Source organism: Fringilla coelebs (assembly GCF_963513975.1).
Source record: "Fringilla coelebs genome assembly, chromosome: 31".
NCBI classification, from domain to species: domain Eukaryota; kingdom Metazoa; phylum Chordata; class Aves; order Passeriformes; family Fringillidae; genus Fringilla; species Fringilla coelebs.
Genome location: NC_140057.1, coordinates 2,172,230 through 2,194,990, shown reverse-complemented (window position 1 = coordinate 2,194,990; position 22,761 = coordinate 2,172,230). Strand labels below are relative to the sequence as shown.

The 22,761-nt window shown below is 54.7% G+C and overlaps 1 pseudogene across 1 annotated transcript; it reads left to right on the top strand.

The window, feature by feature from the left end:
* Window positions 1–461: 461 nt before the first annotated feature.
* On the top strand, window positions 462–1,425 carry LOC311164336 (olfactory receptor 14I1-like; annotated as a pseudogene). Its single transcript has one exon. The product of its transcript is annotated as an olfactory receptor 14I1-like (transcript).
* Window positions 1,426–22,761: the final 21,336 nt, after the last annotated feature.

Genomic DNA, 22,761 nt, shown 5'->3' with positions numbered 1-22,761 from the left:
AGGCAGAGGTGTTGTGACACTGAAAATGCTGCTGGGTTGGTGAAATGAGCAAAGTGGGTCCTTGGCTACAAATGTGGAGCTGGGCTGTGGTGGATCGATCTGCACTCAGGAGTGCCTGGTGCAATTTTAGGGGAAGGATGGGAAGGTGATCACCCTCCACCTGAGAGAGGTTAAAACCCAGAGAAATTCTGAACAGGACATCATGACAGACCATCTCCCCTCACTCTCCACTCATCACTTTGCCTCACAGAACTTGCTCTATTCTCCCTGGAGGCAGCATAAATGCTGAGGATTTCTGATATCCAAGGAACCCAGGGAAGAGACAGGGAAACTTACCAAAAAACTCCCGGAATTCTTAAACACAGAAACATGTCCATGTGCTTGACAGAGAACGGTGTATGGGAAATGTCTTTGATTTTGGTTACTGGTATCTCCCCTAACTTTTCACTGTCTTTTCCTCCATGAACAGGTCCCCATGTGCAGCCACAGCAAATGTCCAACAGCAGCTCCATCAGCCACTTCCTCCTGCTGGCACTGGCAGACACACGGCAGCTGCAGCTCCTGCACTTCTGCCTCTTGCTGGGCATGTCCCTGGCTGCTCTCCTAGGCAACGGCCTCATCATCAGCGCCATAGCCTGTGGCCACCAACTACACACACCCATGTTTTTCTTCCTGCTCAACCTGGCCCTCACTGACCTGGGCTCCATCTGCACCACTGTCCCTAAAGCCATGCACAATTCCCTCTGGGACACCAGAAACATCTCCTACAAAGGATGTGCTGCTCAGCTCTTTTTTTTTATGTTCTTCATTGGAGCAGAGTATTTCCTCCTGACCATCATGTGCTACGACCGCTACGTGTCCATCTGCAAACCCCTGCACTACGGGACCCTCCTGGGCAGCAGAGTTTGTGCCCACATGGCAGTGGTTGCCTGGGCCAGTGCCTTTCTCTATTCCCTGCTGCACACAGCCAATACATTTTCCCTGCCCCTGTGCCATGGCAATGCCCTGGGCCAGTTCTTCAGTGAAATCCCCCAGATCCTCAAGCTTTCCTGCTCCAAATCCCACCTCAGGGAATTTGGGCTTCTTGCTGTAAGTGCCTGTTTGGTATTTGGCTGTTTTGTGTTCATTGTTTTCTCCTATGTGTAGATCTTCAGAGATGTGCTGAGGATCCCCTCTGAGCAGGGGCGGCACAAAGCCTTTTCCACCTGCCTCCCTCACCTGGCTGTGCTCTCCCTGTTCATCAGCACTGCTACATTTGCCTACCTGAAGCCCCCCTCCATCTCCTCCCCATCCCTGGATCTGGCCCTGTCAGTTCTGTACTCGGTGGTGCCTCCAGCCCTGAACCCCCTCATCTACAGCCTGAGGAACCAGGAGCTCAGGGCTGCAGTGTGGAGACTGATGACTGGATGCTTTCAGAAACATTAAACTGATGGTCAATTTCTGTAAATCATTTGTAATAAAAGTAATCTTTGAACGGTTCTTTTTGGATTTGGTTGTGGGATTTTTTTCCTGTGATTTCCATTTTTAACATTATTCACAAAAATGTCATTGCTTGTGCCATTTCTCATCTTGTTTCTCCCCACTTTTACTGTTGCCCCAGAATATGTCAACAAAGAACTGTTCTCTCAATGGCTTTAAAGGAACTAAAGGATCTCCCAGCAGAGTTTTCTGCAGAGAGGCCCTTTTGTTGCCTTCTCTGGAGCTGCAGCAACAATGTCTGTGTGCAGAGCTGGGGGCAGATCAGTGCTGGCCCAGCAGCTGTGCCCAGGACCAGCAGCACTTCATGTTGCCAGTGCTTCTCCTGTGGCCCTGCCCCACTGCCCTGGTGGCCCTGGTCTTGTTGTAGGGCCTGAGTGCTCTCAGGGCAGGGCACAGTCCTGGGGTGGCAGTGAAGGGCCTGCAGCAGGGACAGGCCATGGGCACTGCTGGGCCAGCACTGACGCCTCAGGCCAGGCCTGAGGGCTCCAGGCTCCTTGCCCAAGCTCTCAAGAACACGCCCAGGCCAATGCTCAGCACAGAAAACCACTGTGAGCAGGCCATAGGCAGTCTGGGGGCAAACAGCATGGCTGGTGCTCTGCAAGGGCCCTGGGGGAGATGGGAAGGAGCAGCAGAGCAGGGGCTGATGCACCCCCAATGAGCTGGACAGCCCAGGGCAGTGTCCCAGAGCATCCTCATGGAGCTGCAAACAACATCCTCCCTCTGCAGCCCTGGCCTCTCCCCCAGCTCACAAAGGTGCTGCATCCTTGCAGGCACAGACACAGCAGCACTGGCTCAGGAGCTTCTGTTTGCATTGCACAGAGCAGGGGGGAGCATTCCCATGCTGTTGGTGTGGGGACATGAACCTGAGGGAGCACAAATGCCATCAGCCCCTGGGGCCAGCAAGGGCTGGAGGAACACCAGGGAAACCACTCAGCTTTGTCCTCTGCAGTCAGCCAGAAAGTTTGTTCCCATGAACTGGTAGTTTCCTGTCCCACTGCAGACACTGTTGCTCAGAGTCAGGGCTGCCTGGCAGCCATCCCCAAACTGCCCTGAGCATTTCCTTGGCTTCACCTCTGCTTGCATTACTCTTCCTGATACAAATTTCTTCCTACTGCCCACCCACCCCTGTTCCCTCCCCTGTAAACAGCCCATCCCTGTTTGCCCTTTCCTCTCTGGCCCCACTCCCCATTGCAGTTCCTGGCTTGGCACCATGGGAACGTCCCTTGGGCAGCAGGATCATCCTACAAGTGCTGCAGGAATTGTCTGCAGGCTCCTGCAGTGTCTTCTGCTGCTCCCTTGCCAGAGGCACCGCAGGGCAGTGTGGGGTACATCTGGGCTGCTGTGTCTGCCTCTGGGGCTCCCTGTTCTAGGCAATGAGGAGGAGCTGCAGAGGCTCTGCAGGACTGACAGGATGGGCTTTGGGGCTGGCAGGAGAAGCTGAGGCACCTGGGCTGCTGGAGCTTCTGAAGAGGAGGCCCAAGGCTCATCCTGCAACTCCTGCAAGGGTGCTTTCAGAGAATCACAGAATCAGCAAGGCTGGAAAAGGCCTTGGAGATCATCAAGTCCTACCTGTGCCTTGCCACTGCCTTGTCTCTCCTGAGCCTCTTCTTCTCCAGGATAAACAAACCCAGCTCCCTCAGCCGCTCCTCAGAGCACTTGTGTTCCAGACCCCTCACCAGCCTTGTTGCCCTTCTCTGGACACGCTCCAGCCCCTCCATGTCCTTCCTAAATTGGGAGGCCCCAGAACTGGACACAGCACTTGAGGTGCCGCACAACCAGTGCCAAGCACAGGGGAAGAATCACTGCCCTGCTCCTGCTGGCCACACCATTCCTGATCCAGGCCAGCAGCCATTGGCCTTCTTGGCCACCTGGGCACATCGCTGGCTCATGTCCAGCCTGCTGTTCATCAGTCCCTGCAGGTCCCTTTCTGCCTGGCTGCTGTCCAGCCACTCTGTCCCCAGCCTGTCATGCTGCACGGCATGTTGTGGCCAAAATGCAAGACCTGGTGCTTGGACTTGTTAATCCTGACCTTGTTGGATTTGGGCCCAGGATCCAGCCTGTCCAGGCCTCTGTCCAGAGCCCTCCTACCCTCCAGCAGATCTACACTCACACCCAGCTTGGTGTCATCTGCAATTTTGCTGATGATGGACTCACTCCCCTCATCCAGATCATCAATTCAGATTTTGAAATCCACGCTGGCTGGCTTTTACCCCTCGGCCATCCTGTGGCTGCCCTGGGATGGCACTCAAGGTGATCTGTTCCATTTCCTTGACAGGCACTGAGGTCAGGCTGACAGGCCTGGAGTTCCCCAGATCCTCCTTCCAGCCGTTCTTGGGCATGGGGTCACTCTGGCACCTCCAGTCCTCTGGGACCTCCCTGCTGAGCCAGGACTGATGGAAAATGATGGAGAGCAGCTTGGGGAGCTCATCCACCACCTCCCTCATCCCCCTAGGATAGATCCCATCCAATCCCATATATCTGTGAGCATCTCAGTGGCTCAGCAGGTCACCAGCTGCTTCCTCCTGGATTACAGGGGCTGTTCTGCTTCCTGTGCCCATCTACCATCTCAGGAAAACACTCGTCCTGAGCACAACCTGTCCTAATATTGAAAATTAAGACAGACAAGGTATTAAGTAACTCAGCCTTTTCCTTGTCTTTAGTTACTATATTCTCCACTGCATCCAATAAAGAGTAAAGGCTCTCCTTATTCAATATTTTGCTATTATTTTTTTATAGAATAATTTTCTATTATTTTTCACAGAAGTGGCCAGGTTAAGCTCTAATTGAGTTTTCACCTCTCAAATTTTCTTTCTGCGTGACCTAACAATATCCTTAAACGCTTCTTAAGTTTCCTGATCTTCTGTTCCAAGGTGATGCACCCTCTTTTTTTCCCTGAGTTCCAACAAAAGCTCCATGTACAGCCAGGACAGTCATTTTCCTCACCAGCTCATCTTTTGCCACACTGGGACAGGCTGCTCCTTCCCCCTTCTAAGATTATTTTTTTGATATGTGTCCATCCTTCCTGGACCCCTTTGTTTTTAAGGGCTGTTTCCCTTAAAAAAATCACTACCTGATTTGGTACGCCCCAAATCTGCATCCTAAACAGGCCAAAATCTGCCCTTCCCAATTCTAGTGCAGAAGTTTTGTTGCTGCCCCTTCTTTCGTAGAACATGGAAAACTTGATTATTTCATGGTCACTGTGCCCCAGGCAGCATCTGAGCCTCACATCTGCCACCAGCCCTTCTCTGTTTGTGAACAGCAGGAGACACAGTTTTCCTCGGGAGTGGGAGTGTCGAGTGTCACCAAAAATTCAGTAAAACAGAAAACTCCTTAACACCAATGCAGCATTAAGAAGCAGCATTCTTTATTCATCTGAATGCACAGGGGACAGTTCCTCCCAAAGCTGTGCATGCTGAATGCATGAAAGTTTCTGTTTATATTCTGTATTTTGCACACGTATTCATTGGTTGTCCTGAACTAGACACACAGATGGATAATCATTTCCCCAAAATCACTAACATATTTCCCCCCTTTTCCCATGTGTTCTTCTGTCCTGGGGGTCTCTCTGGGGGTCCCTGGTGGTCGTGGACCCAGAAGTTCCAGTGGGCCTGGCTGAGCTGGCAGGACACTGAGGCTGGTGAACTTCCAGTTCCCCTTCTCACACAATGGGCATTGTGTGCTTTCCATAGGCCTGGGGTTTTGGAGAACAAGCTCCAGGTGTCAGCTCACCTTGTGCAGACAATTTATCATCTGGTAACATGAGGTCACAGAGTTGGCTGTGACATCACAGAATGGGTTATGTGAGGTCGCTGAAGCAGCTATGACATCACAGACTGCTTCTGTGACATTACAGAGCCACCTGTGATATCACAGGGCAGAGGTCTGACATCCTAGAGCAGACTATGACATCACAGAGTTGACTGTGACATCCCAGAGGGGCTGTGTGACATCCCAGCAGGGCTGTGTGAGGTCACTGGGTTGGTCACTCCACCCCAGCTCCCGCTCACAGTTCCTCCCAACAAGTCCAGTGCTGTTCATGCCCAGCAGATTCCCTGTCCCTGGGTATCCCCAGCCCACCTGGAGCCACAGCCTCCACCAAAGGATGTTCCACAGGATCCACCCCAGAGCCTGACATGGGGCCAGGGTTGTGTGACCAGGACATCAAGGATGGGGATTATCCAGGTGACTGTGGCCTGGTTTGGGTTCCCCAGGGCAGGAAAGATGCCTGGCAGCTGGAGCAGGGTCTGGGAAGGGCCTCCAAGGTGGGGCTGGAGCCCTTGGGCTGTGAGCAGAGGCTGAGGGAGCTGGGCTTGTCCAGCCCAGAGCAGGGAAGGCTGAGAGGCTCCTCATTCCAGCCTGGCAGTGACAGCGAGGAGGTGATGGAGAACACAGAGCCAGGCTCTTCACCGGGGACCTGGTGGGAGACAAAAGCCCATGGATGGGAGGGGAAAGAGGGGAGAGCAGCCAGGACAGGAGGAGATGAAATGAGTCAGGCTGGTTTCAGAATTTCCTCAACACCAAGAGCAGCCTGACCTCCCTTCTCCATCCACCACTGACAACTTTGCAAATCAGGAATTGTTGGAGTTGTTTTGCCCCCACTCCAGGACGAGCATCCTGATACAAGAACTTAATTCTGTTTATATCTATCACAGAACCATGTTTGTCTAAAATTGTTTTTAGTATACAAATCACTTGTGGATGGTGGACTCATAAGATGCTGCTGGGGCGTTACACAAAGCTGAGGGAAGAGCAAGATTGTTATTAAAATGTGTCCTGTTCAACTGTGGTCTGTTGCCCATGAAGAGAAACTTTCTGTGCTTCTGAGTCCCACCAGCTCCTGATCCCTCAAAGGACACACACCTGATGAGTTGTGGTTCCCACTCCAGTGGCTGCACTTGGACCTCCCTCCATAGCCAGAGCAGAACTCCCTTGCCCCAGAAAGTCTCTGGCAATGCAGGGATGAAGGAAACAGGACAGGCTGTGGGGATCAGGGGCAGGGCAGAGCCAGGGAGAAGAATGACTTTTGCATTTGATGGAGCTGTGCCTTCCCTTGGCTTTGTTGGCTGACAAGAAATGAACATCCCTCTGTGTCTCAGGCAGCGCCTTCTCCAAGGAAAGCAGGTGGGAGTTGGAGCCAAGGAGCTGAAAGCTGCAGGTGCAGCCTGGGCTGGAGGCAGCTCAGATTTGCACAAAGGCTGCTCTGAGTGCCAGGGCTTGGATGAGGGAAATGGTGGGGTGGGGGTAGAGACAGAGTCTGGTTGATTGCCAGCTATGAAGGGTCTTGATTTTCATCTCTATTCCAACTGCATGAGGAGGCACTTGGACTCAGTGTAAATTGGTGAATGCACATATCAATAAATTTATAGGAAAACAAAACTAAACAGCAGCTAAAAAAATATCATCTCGCTGTCTTTTTAAATATCATGTATTCACTTTGAATACACTACTGAGATCTACTTAACTACAAATTATTTGGAAACGTAAATCAAATTATTCCCAGGTGTTTGGCTTGTTAAGGTGTTCTGAGTGTTAATGAGCTCTGGGACACTGAATTCCTGCACTGAAGAGCTGAAGGCTGAACAAGCCTCTGCAGCAGTGACATTCAGCAGCAGCCTCCAAGTTGCTGAGGATGTCAGCAGCCCCCACTGAGCCCATCTCTGCCCAGAGCCCATGGGGGAATGGGCAGACAAGGAAAGCGTCCCTGGGGCTGGGGCAGCACAACTCAGAGGCACCAGTGGCTCCAGCTGGGAAATGGAGTGTGGAATGTGGCTGGGAAAGCCCTGCATGGGCTGTGCCAAGCAGGACGGACAAGCCCTGACTCCCATCCCCCAAACAATTCTCTCATGGAGACATTTTAAAAGAATTACAATTGCTTCTGTCCTCTAAGTTGGATGTGCTAGAGAAACACTGACAAGACATTCTCAGGAGCTCAAAACAACCAAACAGCCTTTACTGGCAACTTGAGAAAATTAGAGAAACTTGGCAAATGGCTTAATACAATATCCAATCAACAGAAAACACTTCTCAAAGCAGTAACTTGGCCTATTCAACTTCACAAACTTTTAGCCTGTTCACTTTAAAGTTAACCAAAATTTGAAAGAGGAGGGAAACAGAAGAAGACACAGAAAGACAGAAAGAAAAAAAAGTATTAAACAAGCACACACACAGCTACCAATTCCTGGATTTCAGTGGTGTTCAGATGGAAATTCCAAGAGGAGGTAGCGTCAAGATGTGTGCTTGCCTCATGGTCAGCCTTAAATACCCCTTGGTCTTCCTGGGCTCCTCCCTCAGGGGAGACTTGGGCTCGTTTGGTTCCTCAAGAGCTGGGCCGGGGGCTCCAGAGGTGGCTGTGGAGCATTGCCTGTGCTGTGCCAGGGACTGACAGGCACTGCTGGGCTGGGATAGAGGCTCTGGGGGGATTGGGGTTCCAGGGCAGGGCAGTGCTGGGGTTCCAGGGCAGGGCAAGGCTGGACCTGCCCGTTCATCCCCCACACATGAAATGTTTCAAGCCAACAATCTCCTCCAGTCTCTCACAACAGGCAATGTTGAAGGTGAAATTCCAGTTGTGGCTAGGGACACCTGGACAAGAAGAAAAATTCTTTTCCATAGGAAGGAAAGCATGGAGCTTTCCCCAGTGTTTTGGGGATGGATGAGACCTGACCTGCTTGAAACCATTGCTAGGCAGACTTGTCCTGGCAATATTCCTGTGGGAACAATCCCTGGATATAAAGAAATTTCGAGATGAAACCCCAATTCTGGCCATGGGTTCCTGGAGCACAAGGACAGGTCTTTTCCATAGGAAGGAAAGCACAGAGCCCCAGTGTTTCAGCAGCAGATGAGAAGAGACCCTCAACATGCCAAGGTCAGCTGGACCAGTCAGGTGGCCCCCGGGAGGCCAAACCAGCCAGGCTGTTCTGCGTTCCCTTGGTTTTATGGGGCACCATAGTGTCAAAATGATCCTTTGATTCCATGGGACCCCACAGTGTCACAATGATTCCAAGGATTCCATGAGGCCTTGCAGCGTCACAATTGTCTCCGTGGTTCTCCAGGCCCCACAATGTCACGTGGCTCCGCTGTTCCATGAGCCCTGCAATGTCACAATGGACCATTGGACCCTGGGGGTTTGCTGTGTCACAATGGTCTCCTCTGGCTCCACAGTGTCACAATGGAACATTGATGACAGGAGGCCCCTCTTTGTCATCCTGGAGCTTTGGTTCCATGCAGCCCTGCAGTGTCACAATGGTCTCCTTTGGTTCCCCAGTGTCACAATGGACCACTGATGACATGAGGCCCTGCAGTGTCACAATGGACCTTTGGTTCCATGCAGCCCTGCAGTGTCACAAAGGCTTCTTGGTTTCACCAGGCCCCACAATATCACAATTGTCCTCTTGGTTCTATGGGTACCCCCAGGGTGACAATGGTCTCACTGGTTCCATGAGGCCTCAGAGTGTCACAATGCTTTGCTTATTCCATGGGGCCTCATAGTGTCACAATGGTCTCCATGATCCCATGAGTCCCCTCAATGTCACATTGGTCTTCATCCCATGGTGCCCCTCGGTTTCACAATGGACCCTTGGTTTGATGGGGCCTCTCAGTGTCACAGTGATCCCTACATTCCATGGAGTCACACAGCATCAGTACAGTCCCCTTGGTTCCATGAGGCCCAGCAATGTCACAGTGCTCTCTATGATTCCATGAGGCCCCACAGTGTCACAAGGCTCCCTTGGTCTCACAGGGCCCCACAGTGTCACAAGGGTCCCTTGGTCTCACAGGGCCCCACAGTGTCACAAGGCTCCCTTGGTTCCATGGCCCTGTGCTGCTGCATTTCCCCCTCCCCTTCTCAGGCCGCCCTGCCAGCTGAGAAATACTCCTTGGGCCTCGGCCTTGGCCAACAGCTCCTGGGCTCAGCTCCTCTGCAGCTCATCACAAACACTGTCTGCTCCAGGCACTGCTGCTGCCCAAACAGCTCCTGGCTCCTTTAGGAGCAGCCCTGGGAACTGGTTTTGTTCCCTCCGTGGCACAACATCCCTGTTCTCACACTGCCAAAGAAAGCTGCTGATGCCAAGTGTGGCCAGGATGAGCCATTGCTGGGACTGAAGCCCCTCTCGTGGGGCCCTGCAAACAGCGCTCCAAAAGGAGCCCTTGGAGCTCTCCTGGGCCAGTGACTCCCTCTGAGTGGGGCCTCTCCCAGCTGGGAACTCTCCGGTTTGCTGCACTCGGGGATCCCAAACAACGACAGAGCCTGGGCCGATCCCCCCACTCCTCCAGGCTCAACCCTTCACCTGCTGGGGAGATGCCAAAGCATCAGCAGGGAGCATTCTCTGCCCACAGGGGAATTTCTCCCAGGTGCCTTACACTGACTCTTTGTGTCTGTGTGCACACAGGAGTGCCTGTGCTGGGGAAATATGGCAGAAATGCTGCTCTCAGAGGGGTTTGAGAGCCTTGGACAGCTGACTAAGTCAGGCCTCTAAGTGAGGTTAAATTGTGAGGTCTAAGCAAAGTTAAATGTTGCTAAGAGCTGTTCTTTTGCTAAGTTGTTAAGTTTAATTTAAGTAATTAGCTAAGTTCAATATTGTTAAGTGTTATTCCTCTGTTAAGTTTCTAAGTCATAGGTTATAAGTTAGGTTAAATACTGTAAAGTGCTGTGGTTTTGCTAAATTGTGAAGTTGAAGGTATCAGTGAAGGTTAAGGTATCAGTTAAGTCCTGTTAAGTTTGAGCTTGGTTAAGCTTTTAGGCAGCATTCCTTTTACTCTTGCCCTCACTGCCCTTGTGTCACACACACACACAGGGACAGTACTTGGTTCTTTTCTGGTTTGATTGCCTGGATTCGGTTTGGTTTTGTTATTGCTTTGTTTCCCTGGTGTGCCTGAAGTGTCCAGTCAGGAGCAGAGGGACTCTTGCCAAGGAACTTTGTGCTGCTGTCCCTTAATATAAAATCTGTTTTTTGCTGATCCCTTGCCAGGGATTTTTTCAGCGCTCTCAAGGCCTCGTTCGTAACAGGGTGAAGGAGCCCTGGCCCAGGCTCTGGCCCTGGGGGACACAGGAACGCTGCTGGGGGGTCCCTCTCCCCCTGTCCCACCCCCAGGGCCCCGTCCCCCCGTCCCCGTGTCAGGCTCTGGGGTCGATCTTGTGGAACATCCTCTGGGGGAGGCTGCAGCACCAGGGCCGGGGGGACCCGGGGGGACAGGGGACCCTGCTGTGCATGAGCAGGGTTGGACTGCTCTGGGGGAACTGTGAGGGGGGACAGGGCAGAGTGACCTCCACAGTGACCTCACACAGCCCCTGGGATGTCACACAGCCCCTATGATGCCACTCAGCCGTCTCTGTGATATCACACAGCCCACTCTGGGACGTCACACAGCACTCATCTGATATCACAGAGCCAACTCTGGGATGTCACCCTGGAATGTCATACAGCTGCTCTGTGATGTCACAGAAGACTCTGTGATGTCACAAAGTCACCCTGTAATGTCATTGTCAATTCTGTGAAGTCTGTGAAGTCACAGCCTGCTCTATGATGTTACACAGCCACCCAGTGATGTCACAACCTACACTGTCATGTCACAGAGCCACCCTTTATGCTGGCAGGATCTGTTCTATGGCCTCACACCCTACTCTATGATGTCAGAGACAGAGCTGTGTGATGTCACAATCCCCTCAGTGATGTCACCAAACCCTCTCTTTGATGTCATACTGCCACTCTGTAATGTCACAGCACTTTGACCTCACAGACTGCTCTGTGATGCCCCACAGCCATGCCATGATGTCACAGCCTGCTCTGTGATGCTACAGAATCTCCTCTGTAATGCTGTAGCTGCTCAGTGACATCTCACAACAAACTCTGTGATGTCATTGATCAATCTGTGACCTCACACAGCCCACTCTGTGCTGTCACACACCCCCTTTGCTGACATCAGAGCTGCTCTGTGCCTCTATGACAGAGCCATAGAGGTGCGACACAGCCCCCTCTGGGACATCCCATAGCCCCTGCCAGTGCTGAGCCCCTGTGAGCTAAGGTTCAATTCCACCTGTCCAATCTTTTATACACAAACCTTTGAGAAATAATGGGGCTGGGATTGAAACCAGCTACTCCCAGTCTCCTCTCTTAGAAGGAATTTTAGAAGTCTAGGGGCCCTGCAGCCTGGTTTGAGGATCCATGGTGGCTGTTGGATGTCATTTCTCCCTCTTATGTCTCAGCAGGAGTTTCTCCAGTAAAGAAATAAAGCTTTTGCCTGAATCTCCCACTGTGCCCATGACAGGAACCCCTGTGAGTGTCTGGGACATCCTGGCTCTTTGTGCAGCCTGGGGACTCCTGGGATGTCACCATGGAGCCCCCGTGAGTGCCTGTGAAAGATCGGTGCCTTTGCAGCCCAAGGGCCCCTGGGATGTCACCATGGAATGGCTGTGACTGCCTCTGACCACATGGCTCTTTACCATCCCCAGAAAGCCCTGGGAGGTCTCCACGGAGCCCCTGACTCTGCCTGTGACATTCCAGCTCTTGAACAGCCTGGAGACTCTTGGAAAGTCCCCATGGAACCCCTCTGAGGGCCCGTGAGAAATCTGAGCCTTAGCAGGCAACAATCATCAACCCCATGTTCCTATGGTCAGTTTCCATGGAAACCATCACCAGACCCCTGTTGCTATGGTCAGTCCCTTGGCAACTCCATGGAGACCCCATTCCAGGGGTGGTTGCCATGGACACCAGCTCAGGCCTGTAGACAGAGCCCATTGCCATGGCAACCATTGGCAATTCCCATCTCCAGGGTCACGGGATCCCAGAACCACAGAATTGGCTGAGATGGGAGGGACCCATCAGGATCCTCAAGTCCAACTGCTGGCCCTGCACAGGACACCCCAAAAATGCCAGCCTGGGCCTGGCAGCGCTGTCCAAACGCTGCTGGAGCTCGGAGAGCCCTGGAGCTGGGACCCTTCCCTGGGGAGCCTGGGCAGGGCCCCAGCAGCCTCTGGGGAAAAACCTTTTCCTGATATCCAACCTCAGCCTGCCCCGACTCAGCTGCAGCCGTTCCCTCCACTCCTGTCCCTGGGCACCAGAGGGAAGAGGTTCCCACAGCCCCAACCAGGGACCCGCTCCCAAGGCTGTTGCCATGGCCACCAGGGCTGGGACCAGCTGGGATGCTCAGTTTCCACAGGCTGGGGTTCAGGAATGGGATTCCCCAATTTCCTGCTCCCGCTAAAACCCTGCTGCCCTTCCTGCCCTCCCACCTCCCATGGGAAGCACAAAAGGCAAAAATCCTGGTCTGGGTTAAGAACAATTTATTGGGAACAGCAACAAGATGAAGAATAATCGGGAACAGAAACAATATTGATAATAGAAAGGATAAGAAAAACTATTTACCAGTAAAACTACATCAATGGCTGGCTCTTTGTGGCTATGTATTTCCTCCATCTTGAAAGGACACCCTTCTCCTCACGTATAAAGAGTCCCTTTCCTGCCCCTGGCAATGACCTGCGGTGGCAGTGAATGTAATGACACGGCCATGGCCAGACCCTCATATTCCTCAATCCCACATCATGTCATTGTCAGGGGCAAAAAAACAGGCAGGTATCTTCCCAGCATGGATCACAAGGAACATGGATCACCACCAGGTCTCTTTCCAACGCGGGTCCTCCAATGGGGGATGAAGCTGAAGCAGTGCACAAAGCCCTTCCTGCAGTCAGGGCATTCGCAGGGCTTCCCTTACTGGTGCGTCCGTTGGTGTCTGCTAAAGTGAGAGCTGCTGGAGAAGCTCTTCCCACACTGGGGACACTCGTAGGGCCTCTCCCCAGTGTGGATGCGCCGGTGGGTGATGAGGGTGGAGTTGCGGTTGAAGCCCTTCCCGCAGTCAGGGCAGCGGAAGGGCCTCTCACCCGTGTGGATCCGCTCATGCAGGAGGAGATTGGAGCTAGTCTGAAACCTCTTCCCACACTGGGGACACTTGTAGGGCCTCTCCCCAGTGTGGATGCGCTGGTGCCTGATGAGGAGGGAGTTGCGGTTGAAGCCCTTCCCGCAGTCAGGGCAGTGGAAGGGCTTCTCCTCTGTGTGAATCCGCGGCTGCTGGAGGAGATGGGAGCTGATCTGAAACCTTTTTTGACACTTGGGACATTCATAGCATCTCTCCCCAGTGTGGATGCGTTGGCGCCTGACAAGTTCTGAGCTGCAGCTGAAGCCCTTCCCACACTTCCCACACTTCCCACACTCGTAGGGCCACTCCCCAGTGTGGATCATCTGGTGGCGGATCAGGTTGGAGCTCTGCCTGAAGCTCTTCCCACACTCTAAGCACTCTTGAGGCTTCTCCCCATCATGAAGCTGCCCATGGGCCATGAACTCCGAGCTCTGCCTGAAGCTCTGGCCACCTTTCTTGCTCAGGATGGGTCTTTTTTCCTCAGAGCTCCCTGGGCTGGGTTTGCAGCCCCTCCTGCTGTGGGATCTCTGTGGAATTTCCTCCATGTTGGATTCCTGTGCCATGGAAGCACTCAAAACGGCCTCTTCCACGAGGTTCTGCCGCGGGAATTTGTCCTCCCTGGTCTCCATCCTCAGGTCCTTCCCTGGGGGAGGAAGGACAAGGAGAGGATGGCATTTATCTCCATGCCACAGGGAAGGGGAAGGAGATCCCCCCAGTGCATTCCCGGAAGGACGGTGTCGGCAGTGGGACTGTCCTGCAGCCAGGGGCCATGCTGGGCTGGGAGACGGAGCAGGAGAGAGGGGGAAAGGGGCACTGACTTCCTCCTCACCTGCCTGGGGGTCTGGGACATCTTCGTCTTCCTCAAAGCCTCCTCCTCCATGTGGCCAAGGTTTGGGAATGAGAAATCCTGTTTTGGGGAACAACAAGGGATGAGCAGGTTGAATTAAAAGGTTCCTTTGCCCAACTCCATCTCTAGAAGTCACCAGCAATCTGGGGTCCATAAAAACCTCCCAAACACCAAGATTCAGCCCTGAAAATGCCTCCCGGGAATTCCCTGTCTCTGATCTCTCACCTTTGGTGTTTAGGGTTTCCCCCGTCCCAGCTGCTGGGGGTCACGCTTTTATTGGGGGTCCCACAACTACTCAGTACCCACCCTTCACAGGCTGCTGGGAGTTCCAGGAATTTAAAAAATTCCCCCTTTTCCATCCCCCAATCTAGGGATGCTGGGGATTTTGGGGTCCCAGGGTCCCTTTTCCCCTTATTCTCTGCCCTGGGCTGCTGGGGCTCCAAGGAGTCCCTCCTGCCCCTCTCCAGGCTCTTGAGGGTCCTGCCAATGGTGGCGTTTCCCCCTCTCTGGGCTCCCCACTTTGGGCTCCTGGGGCACACAGGGCTCTGCTCCTCCAGGCTGCCTCTGCTGGCAGCCACCACTGGCACCCCCAGTGCCCCCCCAAGGGGCCTTTTCCGCTCAGCTTGCTACTGACATCATACTGACATCATACTGGGATCATACTGGGAGCAGCTGGGCCCATGCTGTGGCAGACTGTGATCACACTGAGGGAGACTGGGATCATATTGGGATCACACAGGGAGTGAGTAGGAGACTGGGGGGGCAAATGAGACCATGCTGGGGGAAATGGGATTTACATGGAGTGAGTGGGATCATGCTGAGCAACTGGGATCCTGCTGGGAGCAACTGGGAGGAACTGGGAGTCATTGGGTGCATGCTGGGGGTGATTGGAAGCAACTGGGCATATAGTGGGATAAACTGGGATCATACTGGCAGTGAGTGCCACTACACTGAGGCTGACTGGGAGTGCTTGGGAGCAAATGGGATCAGGAGGGAAGGAACTGGGAGTGACTAGGAATGTGCTGGAAGGAACAGGGGTACACTGGGAGAGATTGGGAGGGACTGGAACAAAAGTGAGGGTGAAAGGGAACAACTGGAACCATGTGAGGCACAACAGGTTCATACTGGAAGTGACTGGGAGCTCACTGGGGTCATCTCTGGACCATACTGGGAGAGACTGGGCTAATACTGGGAGTGTCTGAGAGTGACTGGGAACACACCCTGCACATCATCCCTGTACTGGGGGTGACTGGGAGCACACTGGGAGCAAATGGAATCATACTGGAAATGACTGGGTTGATCTAGCTGGAGGCAACTGTGACCATACTGGGAGTGATTGTAAGTAACTGGGATTTTACTGGGACCATACTGGGACTGACTGGGACTATGCTAGGGGCAACTGGGAGAACTGGGAACACACTGGAGGTAATTGGGAGAATACTGGGGGCAAATTGCATCATAATGGGGAAATGACTGGGAGTGCCTGGGCTCATGCTGGGAGCAGCCCCTGCCAGCCCCTGAGCCCCTTTCCCGGCCATGCCGCCCCTCCAGCCCCAGTTCCCCCCAGGGCTGGGGGGCTGGCACTTCCAGAGGTTCCCCCCCTCTCGGGGTCCCCCTTTGGCTTCTGGGGCTCTCCTCTCTCCGAGATCCCACTCAGCGAAGCCACGGCTCTCCTGGGGCTCCCCAAAACCGGTGTCCCCCCGCCGGGGCACTGCCGCCACCGCCCCCACCGGGATCCCCCCAAAAACACCTGCCGGGGACCTCCCGATGTCCCCCCGAGGGCCATCTGTGGTTCGGCTTTGGAGCCCTGCCAGCTCCAAACATCCCCCCAAAAAACCCCAAGCCCAGGCACCCCCAGGATATTTGGGGCGAGATCCCCCTCCCCGGGCACCTGCGGGATGGGGGGGCGATGCTCCCGGGGTGCTGCGAGTTCAGGCAGCGCCGGAGCCGCGTGGCTCCCCGTCCTCTCCTCCCACAGCTTCCCGCTGCCGCTCCGCCTCTTCCTCCCTCCCTCCCTCCTCCTCCTCCTCCTCCCCCCCCTCTGCCGGAGCCCTCGCAGCCCGCAGGAGGGGCGGGGATGGAGCCGGGACAGGTCGGAACGCAGAGAGGGCTGGGGGGGATGCCAGGAGTGGGAGTGTCTGGGCTCTACTGGGATCATACTGGGAGCAGCTCCTGGGTGACTGAGTTCTACTGGGATCATACTGGGATCATACTGGGAGTGAGGAGGAGCAGCGCGATGGCTCCAGTGCTGGGGCTGGGGGCGCTCCTGGGGGACCAGGGGGGAGTGGGACCCCCGGCACCGGGACCCTGAACCGTCACTGCCGGCACCGGGACCCCCCTGCTCCCCTTATCCTGCACAGGGACCCCCTTGAATCCCCCATTTCTGGACATCAGGACCCCCGGCCATCCCATGGCTCCCAGCCTCCAGACTTCCCATGTGCCTGACCCTGGGACACCCTGGAATGCCTTGAACCCCCATTCCTGCCTTTCCCAGCCCCACCTTTGTGCAAAACCAGAGACCCCCTGCACTGCCCCTTCCTGAACACTCTGGGTATCCCCACCTTGGTCCCCCCTTTTTGGGAAATCCTGGACTCCCCTTTCCTTGGCTCAAGCCCCCCCTGGAACTCCCTTCTACCTCTCCATGTCCCTGCCCCCCATTTCTGTGACCGTGAGACCCCACTGCACCCCCATTCCTGAGAACCCAGATGCCCTTTTACCCCTTTGCCTGGCACTGAGACCCCCCTGCACCCCCTTATCCAGTACCAGCTCAACCTTTTCCCGGCCCCCACCTCTCCCAGTCCCCAGCCCCACCCTTTTCCTTGGCCTGGGACCCTGGGCCCCCATTCCTGCCTTTCCCAGCCCCCAGCCCCTCCTTTCCTTACACTGAGGAGCCCTGGCACCCCCCTTTCCTGGGCACAGGATTCCCTGGACACTGCATCCCAGCTCTCCCAGTCCCTGCACCCCCTTTCCTTGACTCTGAGCTCCTGAACCTCCTTCCCAGCTCTGCCAGCTCTCCGTGTTTCCCCTTTTCTTGGCCTGTGGACCCCCCTGGATCCCCAAACTCTAACTTTCAGCTCCCCAGCTCCCCCAAATCTCCGTGCCCCTCCCAGTTCTGCACAGCGACCATGGTAACACTAGGGAACCTCATGGAGCCATGGTTCAGTTGTGACAATGCGGGTCCAAGGTCACCACGGTGACACTGGGGGACCTCATGGAACCACGGGTCAGTTGTGGCACTGTGGGGACCTTGTGGAATCAAAGGAGGCCGTTGTGAAACTGCCATGGAACCAAGGGCCCAGGGTGACACACAGGAGCCCATAGTGCCATGGAGGAGCCATTGTGATGCTGTGGGTCCCCATGGAACCAAGGGAACATGGAACAGGCTGATGCCTTCAGATTTAGCTTTTGTATTTTCCAGATTCTGTACTGCATTAGTCTGTGACTCCGAACTTCATACAGTGTGTTAGCAAGTTTTCTTCACAGTGTAGTCAGACAAAACAATCCTTTCTCAGCTGGAGAGCCAAGGACCCCATTGCAGCTTCAGGCCCAAAAAGTGCAAACAACAGTGAATTGAGGACAGCAGTCTGGAAGGATGGGACTTCATAAACTGAAGCTGTAAGTGGACAATTAACCTCAATATGTAAATGGACGAAAACATTTAGAAGTGTGAAAACTCTTGACCCATCATCCATCTTGGGTGTAGCCCTGGCCAGGTTCTTGTACTGCCCCAGGTGTATCCTTTGAAGGCCTTTTTAATAAATCCCTACTTTATTCCTGTAACACTGTCCAGACTCTGTTCTAGGTCGCCTCCCAAGGCATCAAGGCTGGGCTGGCTGGGCCACCTGGGAGCTGCCTGACAGGTCTGGCTGACCTTGGCCTGTCAAGGGCTGCTGCTCATCTGCCCCTGAGCACTGAGGATTTGTGACCTCCTTCCTGTGGAAAGCACTGTCTTTCTCCTTCAGGTGTCCATGGCCAAAATTGGGATTCATCCTCCACATTCCTTGTATGCAAAGATTGTTCCCAGATGAAATCTGCCAGGAGAGACAGATCTGGCTGCCTTGGCCACCCAGGGGCATCTCTCATCTGCCTTTGAAACACTGGGAACATGTGCTTTTCTTTCCTATGGAAAAAAAGCACCTCTCACATCCAGGCACCCATGGCCAAAGTAGGGAATCCACTTCCATAATTCCCTATATCCAAGAATAGTTCCCAGGCAAAAGCTGCCAGAACTGACAAGGCTGGCTGGCCTTGGCTTCCTGAGGGCTGGCCACTCATCTGCCTCTGAAACACTGGGGCTCTGTGCTTTCCTTCCTAATGAAAAGAACTCTTCTTCCTGTCCAGGCACCCACAGCCAAAACTGAGATTGCACCTCCAAAATGCCCAATGGCCAAGGACAGCCCCTACACAAATGGTGCCAGGAGAGAAAGGTCTGGCTGGCTTGGCCCAAGGGTGGCCACATCTCATCTTCTTCCAAAACACTTGAACTTCACGCTTTTCTTTTCCTATGGGAAAAACAACCCATCTTGACCAGGTGCCCATGGTCAAAATTGAGATTCCACCTCCCAAGGATTCCTCTATGACAAAAGCTGCCAGGACAAACAGGTCTGTGTGGCTTGGCCTCTCAGGAGCCTTCTCTCTCTTCTTCTGCCCCTGAAACACTTGGGCTCTGTGCTTTCCCTCCTATGGAAAAGAAACATCCTTCTTATCAATGCAGAAATGGCCAAAATTGGGATTCCACATGAAAAAACCCCATATATCCAAAGGTTGCTCTCAGACAAAAGCTGCCAGGACAGAGAGGTCTGGCTGCCCTTGGCCTCTGGTGACTGCCCCTCATCTGCTCCTGGAACACTAGGGCTCAGTTGTTCCCTTCCTTTGGAGACCACTGGGACACTGTGAGGCCCATGGAATCAAGGGAACATGGAACAGCTCTGGCTGATTTGGCCTCCCAGGGGCCACCTGACAGGTCCAGCTGATCTTGGAATGTCAGGGGTTACCTCTCATCTGCCCATGAACCACTGAGTCTCCTTGCTTTCTTTCCTATGGAAAGAACTGTCTCTCTTTTCAAATGCCAATGGACAAATTAGGTACTCCCCCTAAAATATTTCCTATATGCAAGGGTATCTCGCAGAAAAAAACTGCCAGGTCTGGCTGGCCTTGGCCACTGGTGGTCACCTCTCATCTGCCTCAGAAGTACCAGGGCTCTGTGCCTTCCTTCCTATGGAAAAGAAGCAGCCTTCCTGTCCAGGGGCCATGGCAGAAATTGGAATTTGGCTGCCAAAATTCCCAGGATTGCTCCCCGACAAAAGCTGCCAGGACAGACAGATCTGCCTGGCCTTGGCCTCTGGTGATTTTCTCACACTATGAGCTGAATGTTTTCATCTCTAAGCACCTTGGAGAGGGCCCAGAGATCTCCCAAGCTGGTGTTTGCAGGCCTCAAGAACAAAATCCATACATGAAGGCTGATGTGCCTGGGCTCAGTTGTGAAGAAACTGAGGACAGAAAAAGAGTGTCCTGGCAGGGCTTGAAGGGTGGATTCAGAAATGGTGGAGCTTTTTCTCCATAGCGGGAACAGCCAGAGAGAGAAATGATACCACAAATGCAGCTGGGGAGGCACAGACTGGATACAAGAGGAGAGGAATTTCCCTGCCAGGGCAGGGCTGTGGTGCAACACATTCCCCAGCAGGAGCCTGGAGCCGTGGGCAGGGAGGGAGGGAGGCAGTGCTGAGGGAAGCCCTGCTGGAGGGCAGATGTGGCACCTGCCCAAGGCTTTGTGTGGGCAGGCAGAGGCAGGCAGGAGGCAGAGCTGTCAGCAAAGGAAGGGGCCAGCCAGGTGGGGCAGCCGGGGAATGACGGCAGCCTGCAGGGACAGAGGCCAGGGCAGGGACACCGTAGGACAGCCTGGGCTGCACAGGGCACAGGGATGGGCAGCAGCTGCAAGGCCTCGACAGAGCCAACTCCTGCAGCACATGGCTGCTGGCCCTGGGGCCATGAGGGGACAAGTGACCCTTGCAGGCCTGGGGCCTCATTGCCTCCTTGTCCCTGCTCAGCAGCCTGGCAGGGACCGCTCCATGGTTCTGCCCTTGGCATTGCACATCCCCACATCCCAGTGCCCATCCTGGGAAGAGCCCTGAGCAATGAGGGAGGGACAGGATCTGCCTTGCCAGGGGCTGGGGCTCAGGCCTTGGCCCTTGGCATTCCTGAAACACATCCAGGTTTGCTCAGCACCAGAGACACCTTTGCCTTGCTTGTCCCCACCTGTCATCACTGCCTCCAGGGTTCTGCTCTACCTGGTGAAAACTTTCTCAGTCGTGTCCCTCAATGGGACCCATTAAAACTTCCAGAAACTTTGGAGTTTAAATTTAACTTTTAGTTCTTAAGAAGTTTTTTGAACCTTCTCAGGGACTGAATCTGATGTAAACAGCACCAAATCCCCAAGAGGGTCATTAAAGTCCTTGTGCTGTGTCTGTGCTGCTGAGCTGGGCTGGGCTCCCGGCACAGAAGGAGCTCCTGGAAACCAAGAAGAGCTTCAGAAAGACATTTCTCCTGATAAGCAGCTTTTTTCCCAGCCCAGCAGAACTGAGTGCACTGCCTGCAGGTACCTGAGAGCAGTGAAGCAGACAGAGGCTCAAACCAGCTGGAAGGACAATTCTGAACTCATTCATGGAGAAATCTTCACCACTTTTGACACAGTCAGTCTCTGGCTGCAGGGATCTCCTAAAGCTGGAGATGGCAGGACTGACATGACTGTAAGGATGGCTCTGCTGCCATTTCTGCTTTGGGGGAGGATGTGCTCCTGAGCGGGGCTGCTGTGGGCACCCTCAGAGGGACAGGGCAGGACGGCTCCTGCTGCCAGGGACGGCTGCAGGGGGTGAAGCTGGGGCTGCAGCCAGGGCTGCCCAGAGCTGTCCTGCATAACAGGTCCTGCAGCCCTCAGGGCTCTTGGTCAGCCCAGGGGAAGTGCCACCTGCCAGGGGCAGCTCTCAGCCCGCCTGGGAGCTCCCCATGGATGGCACAGGGGAGCTGTGGGTGCAAGACTGACTCCTGCCAGGGCAGGTCCTGCTGCTTTGGAGAGGGTGCTGTGCAGGCCAGGGCTGCTCAGAGCTCTAGTTCATGCCCAGGTCATCCCTGGGGGGAATTTTCATGAGCTCATTCAGGGCAAGGGGTTTCCTGCTGGGGTCTCTGCTTTCCTGAATCTGTGCTCCCACTTTTCCCTGGCTCAGCTTGGTGGCAATGGAAACTCAGCTGTGCAGAGTAGAGCAGGGGCTGACGCTCTTAAACCATCACACTGAGTTTTCCTGGGAACCTCAGCAAGTGCCGGCACCTGCCCAGCCTCCAGATCCATGCAGCATCACCTTTCCATGGTGCCCAGGCCAGGGGAGCTGCTCTTTAGTCCCTGCAGCCCCAAGCAGCTGCAGGGCAGGGCTGGCCCAGGGGCTGGGCTGGGTTCTGGCAGCTCTGTCAGGGAAGGAGCCCGGGGCCACAGGAGCAGCTCGGGCTGGCACAGCTCCAGCAGCAGAGCTGTAGGCAGGGAGGGAGGGAGGCAGTGCTGAGGGAAGCCCTGCTGCAGGGCAGATGTGGCACCTGCCAGCCCTGCCCTGCAGGGCAGACACTGTCCTGAGCAGCACAGCTCTTGTGTCCCCTCCCAGCCAGCACAGCCCTCATCCCAGGGGCTGGGGCCCTCAGTCCCTCCTGGGCCAGCAGAGCAGCTCCAGAGATGAAGGGCATCTCTCCGGCCATGTGCCCATTCCTTGCTGACCAGGGCCTGAGGGCCACTGTCCTGCCCTGCTGCTGCCTGGCAGGGGCTGGGCAGGGCTGGGCAGGGAAAAGCTTTTCCTCAAGCCTGGGTCTCTCTCCTTGCCTTGCCCAGGTGCTCCTGGCATTGCTGAGGGTCTCTCTGGAATGGCAGTTCCAGCTGCAGGGTCAGGCCCAGTCCTTGGGCTCCTCCTGTGCAGGCTGAGCACAGCAATGGGGTGTCCCAGCTCCCTGTGGCCGGGGAGCTCTGGGCAAGGCAGGCTGGGAGGCTGGCAATGAGCCCACTCTCCTCAAGCAGTGCCATGGACATAAGCCTTGGTGTGTCCTCAGGATGCCATCCAAGCTGTGAGCTACCTCCAGGGGACTCCGGGGGACAGGAGTGTCCTTGGCCAGAGGGGGGCTGAGACTGAGAAAGGCTGAGCCAGCTTGCTCTGCTGTGGGTCTCTGTGCCCTCAGCTGTGTCAGGCTGATTTCCAGGGGAACACAGGGACTGCCCTGGATCTCAGAAAGAGCACCTGGGGACAGATGGAGCGACAAGCAGCTCCCCTCACCCTTCACTGAGTTGCAGCCACTGCTCTTGCTTTGCACAGTTCTCTCTGATCTCCCTGGGCACAGCAGGAAACCATCTTAAACTGCCTTTGGCTATCACTGCCCTTAGCCCTGGGACGGGAGGTGCTGCTGAGCTCCTCTGCCTCAGGAGTAGTCTGGGCTGATGACGTCCAAGCCCAGGACTGGCCCCGTTCTCATTCTCATGACCCCAGTGCTGCAGAGCAGAGCTG